Genomic DNA, 6744 nt, shown 5'->3' with positions numbered 1-6744 from the left:
ACTAAAACGTCAAAGTTGATCAAACATAATTTTTTTATTAAACTAAAACAAATAAAAATACATATACATAGACTTAAAAAGAAAGAAACAAAATAATCTAATTATTATTATTATTATTATCATCATCATCATCATTATTATTATCGCCAACAATATTCGACCGATAGAAGCAACGCCCTCCTCATCCTGCGGATCTCCCGCAACATCCTTACTCTGACAGCGGTCAACTCCCACTGTATATCATGAACCTGCCTTTGTAGTTCTCGCACGGTGTCTCATAAAATAGCAACATCCCATATTGGATTAGCCATACCTAGAATACGCATAAATTGATAACAAATGCAAAAACAAAAGTAAAGAAAAGAATTCGAAAGTAAAGTAATACAACGTATATTTACACAAAAAGCAAGATAAAAAACTTACCAAAGACGGAAAAGCTATCAAGTCCTTAAAGAGAAAGTAGTTGAAGGTGTAATATGAAAGACAAGAAAAAAAATAAATCGATATGTGTAGTAAAATGAACGAGTAAGGAGGGACCTATTTATAGAGGATTGAAATTGAACGAGTTAGGCAAAAAGGCGCGACTGTTCACCTCTATTTATTAATACTGGTGCCATTTTTATTGAGTTGTGGCAACAAATTATATATCTATTGCATCAGATAACCCATCCATGACCACAGATATACCATTTGTTGCAACAAATCTATAATCTGTTACATCAGATAATATATCTGCTGCAACATATATCTTTTTAATAATCATCATATCTTTATCTTTAATCCAAATTTAATGACATTTTAATTATATAAATTAAAAAAATAGATTTAAAAATAAAATGGCGTGACTGTTCACCTCCATTTATTAATAATAATGACTTTTTGATTACTGTGTAAAGTTATGACTTAATTAGTTCTTTTCAGTAACCGTTTCTATTGATTTGTGGTAACAAATTATATATTTGTTGCATCGGATAACCCATCTGTGGCAACAGATATACCAATTATTGCAATAAATCTACAATATGTTGCATCAGATAATATATCTGTTGCAACATATATCTTTTTAATAATCACTATATCTTTATCTTTAATCCAAATTTGATGACTTTTTTATTATATAAATTAAAAAAACAAATTCAAAAACAAAAAGTTTGACTGTTCACCTCCATTTATTAATTACATTCAAACTGGTGACTTTTTGATTATTGTGGAAAGTTATGACTTGATAAGTTCTTTTCAGTAACCATTTTTATTGAGTTGTGGCAAAAAATTATATATTTGTTGCATCAGATAACCCATATGTGACAACAGATTACCATTTGTTGCAACAAATCTATAATCTGTTGCATCAGATAATATATCTATTGCATATATAAGCTATCTTTTTTAATAATCAACATATCTTTTTAATCTAAATTTGGTGACTTTTTTATCATATAAATTTAAAAACAGATTTAAAAACAAATATGTCGAAGAGTCACGATCAGTTATTAAATTTAAATAACCGTTCTATTACAATTATAAATTGTGTTTATCATTTATTTCCTTATTATTAACTTATGAACCATTTTTCATATTAAATAATCGAAAAGTCATATCTTTTCACCCTTTCAATAACAATAACCCTTTTTATCAATAACCGCCTGTTGCAACATATGATCGATGTGTTGCATCAGATTAACCTCTGTCGACATGTTGAGAATAAGGAATAAATAGAATGATAATTAAATACTAAATAAGAATTAAAAATTCAAAGTCAACCACCATGTCCAAACATAGATTTTTGAATCCCTTGGGTAGATCCGATATACAAAAGGAGGAAAATACATACATTCATACGCTAAAAAAAAACATAACCTAATTATTAATACTATTATTATTATTATCATTACTATTATTATTATTATTATTATTATTATTATTATTATTATTATTACTATTATTATTGTCAACTGGATAATTTTCATCCGGCAGTAGCAGAACCCTCTTCAGCCTTGCTCCGAAGTGGCCAAATCCCTCTAGAGTTCATCAAACTATCTTTGAAGTTCCCGCAAGGACTCGATATTAATCTTCTTGTACGAATCTGGATTAGTCATATTTGTATTGTAAGTGTAGTAGAATGAACGAGTGAGAATGAGTAAGGAGGCCGGAAGGACCTATTTATAAATGATTGAATTGGAAGGGGTTAGTCAAATAAAAAGCCACAACTATTCATATCCCTTAATTAAATAAAACTGATGACTTTTCGAATAAGTAAATAAAAAGATGGATCTTGATACAACATTTTATCTTTTATTGTATTGTGGGAAGAAAAGAAAATTGCTTTAAAATAAATCTAACATATGGGTAATCTATTGCAAAGTATATTCCATCCGTCAGATAACTTACAACATATTGACAATCTATTGCAACAGATGGATATATCTGTTTTCTTTCCCAACAAATATGTCATATATTGTAATAGATTGATTATCTGTCATAACAGATGTCTGCAATTGTTTCACAATTTAAACAGATGTGGCATCTGTTATAACTTGCCAGTCATCTATTTATTTAATTTTATCCATAGACGGGCTAGGAAGAATATGGTTCGTGCAGATAGATGGATCCACTGTTATGTGTGGGAGTTAAGTATTACTGATAAGTTCATCGAGACAACACACACAAAGTATAATATTTTTGTGAATGCAGTTTTTAGTTGATTAGGCACTGATCATTTAAACAAGATCCTGCATTGTACAGTTAAGTTTGATGAGTTCGAATTGATAAGGCTGAGGGCCCTATGAAGATGGTACAGATACCCTATTATGAGTTACTAATGATTGTTGCTTGTGTTTATGCGTGTTAAGTTTTGAGAAGGGATCAATATTTGGTGTCATTACAAATATCCAATAGCGATTGGACTTAACTTTAAGTGTGCATTGGACTCTGAGAAGGCCTTTGGAGCCTCACACTGCATCAAATAAGAATAAAAAACCAATAGAAATTCCCCTGGCCCAGATTTATATGGAATGGTTGATCAAGAAGATGATTATACGCCAGAAGGAGCTGAAGGAGAATGCCTACGAGGGAAAGGGGAGTTGATGAAAGACTATATCATCTGAGAGCTAATTGAAGAAGAGACATAGGGTAGAAAGTAACTTCTAGCGAATCTGGCCGATGAAATTATCTTAAAACATGAGAAATCTGAATCAAATGCAAATATTAAAGTGTATTCGGAAATGTAAATTCGTTTGTTGTCTCTCTGAAAGAAAAATAATATAGATGGACACTTTGCTAGGGAGCTGCGACTAGGTAGCGTGGTTGAGATTATCACCTAGATAGAAAATAGCAGAAGACCAAGAAAGCAGCCTTACGGGCATCGAGGGTTGAAATAATGTACAATAAGTCTAGAAAACTTGCGCCAAAAGCAACTCCAATTAAAGTAAGGAATCCAAGCGAAGGCGACAATTTCTGAATTTTAAATAGCATCCCATGCCTTCTTGTTTGTGATTTCGATTAGGTCCACTGCTATTGACCTGATCGGAACCACAAATAAGATTGAAAGGTAAATTGAGTGTCATTACTTCCTTAGCAATATGGATTAATTGATTGTGTTTTCTTGCTTTAGCATGCTTTCAACATTTCTTGAAGAAGATCAAAGGCTTGCTATAGTATATGAATCCCGATAAATTTTAAGCTTGCCTCCAGCTTTCCGATTTGGTATCCAAGCTTGGCGTTTCCATCCTTGAAGTTAGTATAGAGTTCCTGGTCTCTTATGAGCTCAATTAAGAACACTACCTTCAAAGTTGTGGCATTGAAGAAGGATTTCACAATACTTTCTTCAGAAGCCTTAAAGGAAACATAGATGGTCACTGTGTTTGTTTTAGGTCAAAATATGTTGATGCACACTCAAGATGTGGTCCCAACCATTGAACAACTCACTTTTATCGAGCATTGCTCAATGCATCTTGCTCAACCAACCTTCAAAGGATTTGATAAATTAATAAGCAAGGAGTTACGTAACATTTGATCTAAACTAACTCTACCAAGCCTATTAAACGTTACATAACTCCAAACTCATTATCCTATCAAAAAACTTTTCTCGAGTTAGTGGACGAATTAAATAAGCTCAATCTCTCTGCCTCTCTGCTGATCGCTCTTCTCCAATATAGATGACAAGATATCTGCCATGCAAAAGTCTACATTGTCACCAAAAATGCTTTCCAGGGTGCAAGTCTTTAGAAGGAAACAACAGTAATCTCTCAATATTAAGTGATATTGAGAGATTCCTAGTCATGCCTTCTCAAGACTTTTGCTACGACTAGAATTTCTGCTAATGACAAGATATCCACTATGCAAAAGTCTACACCGTCAGCAAAAATCTTGCCAGAGCGAAAATCTTCAGAAGACATTATTAGTAATCTCTTAATATCAAGGAAGTCTTGTATAAAATTCTTCAGAAGACATTCAAAAATAAGGAAGTATTCAGCAATAACTACACATAATTACGGCATCAATAACCTCACTAGATTCACTCCTCGTACAAAAGAAAAAATAAAAATATTTTCATTTGCATTAGTATTTTATTTGTTTAACAACTAAACAAAGATGAACTAAATCTAACATTCAAAGATGAACTAATGCTAGATTTAGTTCATCTTTGTTTGGTTTGTTAAATAAATAACATGCGAATGAAAATAAAAATATTATTGCCTTTTCTTTTGAACAAGGAGAGAATCTAGTGAGGTTGTTGATGGTAATTATGTGTAGTCATTGCTGAAAACTTCCTTATTTTTGAATGTCTTCTAAAGACTTTCGTACAAGACTTCTTTGATATTGAGAGATTATTAATAATGCCTTCTGAAGACTTTCGCTCTGACAAGAATTTCTGCTGACGGTGTAGACTTTTGCATGGTGGATATCTTGTCATCAGCAGAAATTCTTGACGTAGCAAAAGTCTTGGGAAGGCATGACTAGGAATCTCTCAATATCACTTGATATTGAGAGATTATTGTTGATGCCTTCTGAAGACTTGCACCCTAGCAAGTATTTCTAGCGACAGTGTAGACTTTTGCATGGTGGATATCTTGTCATCTATAATAGAGAAGAACGATCAATAGAAAGGTTGAGAGATTGAGCTCTTTTGATTTGTGCACTAACTCGGGCAAAGTTTTTTGATAGGGTAATGATCCTAGAGTTACGTAATGTTTGATAGGCTTGGTAGAGTCGGTTTATATCAAACGTTATGTAACTCCTTACTTATTAATTTATCAAATTTCTTGAAGGTTCGTTGAGCAAGATCATTGACCAACGCTCGATAAAAGTTAGCTGTTCAATGGTTAGGACCACATCTTGAGTGTATATCAACACATTTTGACCTAAAAACATACACAACGACCCTACATATATTCTTTAAGGCTTCTGAGGAAAGTGTTTTAAAGGGCTTCTAGAATGCCACAACTTCGAAGATGGTGTTCCTGATCGAGCTCACAAAAGATCATGAACTCTATACCAAATTCAAAGACGACAACGACAAGCTTGAATACCAAATCAGCAAGCTGGAGGTGAACTTGAAAATTATCAAAATTCACATACTAGAGCAAGCCTCTGATTTTCTCCAAGATATGTTGAAAGTATGCTAAGGCTATAAAATACAATCAATTATAACCATATTGCTAAGAAATTAATGATACTCAATTTTCCTTTCAATCTTATTTGTGGTTCCGATCAGGTCAATAGCAGTGGACCTAATCGGAACCACAAACAAGAAGGCATGGGATATAATTTAAAATTAAAAAATTACCGCCTTCGCTTAGATTTCTTACTTTAACTACAGTTTTTGTTGGCGTAAGTTTTCTAGACTTACTGTACATAATTTCAAACCTCGATATCTGTAAGGCTGCGTTCTTGGTCTTCTGCTATTTTCTATCTAGGTGATAATCCCAACCATACTACCTAGTTGTAGCTCCCTAGTAAAGTGACCATCTGCACTATTTTTCTCTTAGACAAACAATAGATGGATTTTTCATTACTGGAATCAATTTCACATTCGCACTTGATACAGATTTCTTATGTTTTAAGATAATTTTATCGGCCAGATTCGCTAGAAGTTACTTCCTACCCTACGTATCCTCTTCAATTAGCTCTCAGATGATATAGTCTTTCATCAACCACCCATTTTTCCTCAAACGCATTCTCCTACCGCACCTTCTGGCGTATAATCATTACCCCAAGCAACCCAACTATATAAATTTGGGCTAGGACAATAACTATATTGGTTTTACATTCTTGTTAGATATAGTACTAGGCTTCGAAGGCCTTCTCAAAGTCCAATGCATCCTAAAAGTTAGTCTAATCGCTATTGAATCTCTTTACAATGACACCAAAACTATATCCCTTCACAATGCTTGACACATAAACATGAGAAACGACCTACATTAAATCTTAACAGGGTATCAGAACCATATTCATGGTCCCTCAACCTTATTAGTTTGGACCTACCAAACTTAACTATAAAATTGCAGATATCTTGTTTGAATGATCTATGACTAATCGGTAAAAACAACATTCATAAAATTAGTATACTCTATGTGTATTTCCACGATAACATTATCAGTACTATATACCTCCCACATATGAAGTGGTTTCATCTACATGCAGCTTATTCCTCCAAACCCATTTTTACTGCAGCCTCTTGTGGTAGTGGAGCAAAAGTTGAATAACTTTCAGTTCCTTATATCTAGAAAGAATAGGAAAAAAATT

This window comes from Capsicum annuum, chromosome 7 (assembly GCF_002878395.1).
Source record: "Capsicum annuum cultivar UCD-10X-F1 chromosome 7, UCD10Xv1.1, whole genome shotgun sequence".
Classification (NCBI taxonomy): domain Eukaryota; kingdom Viridiplantae; phylum Streptophyta; class Magnoliopsida; order Solanales; family Solanaceae; genus Capsicum; species Capsicum annuum.
Note: the sequence above shows the minus strand (reverse complement) of the source record.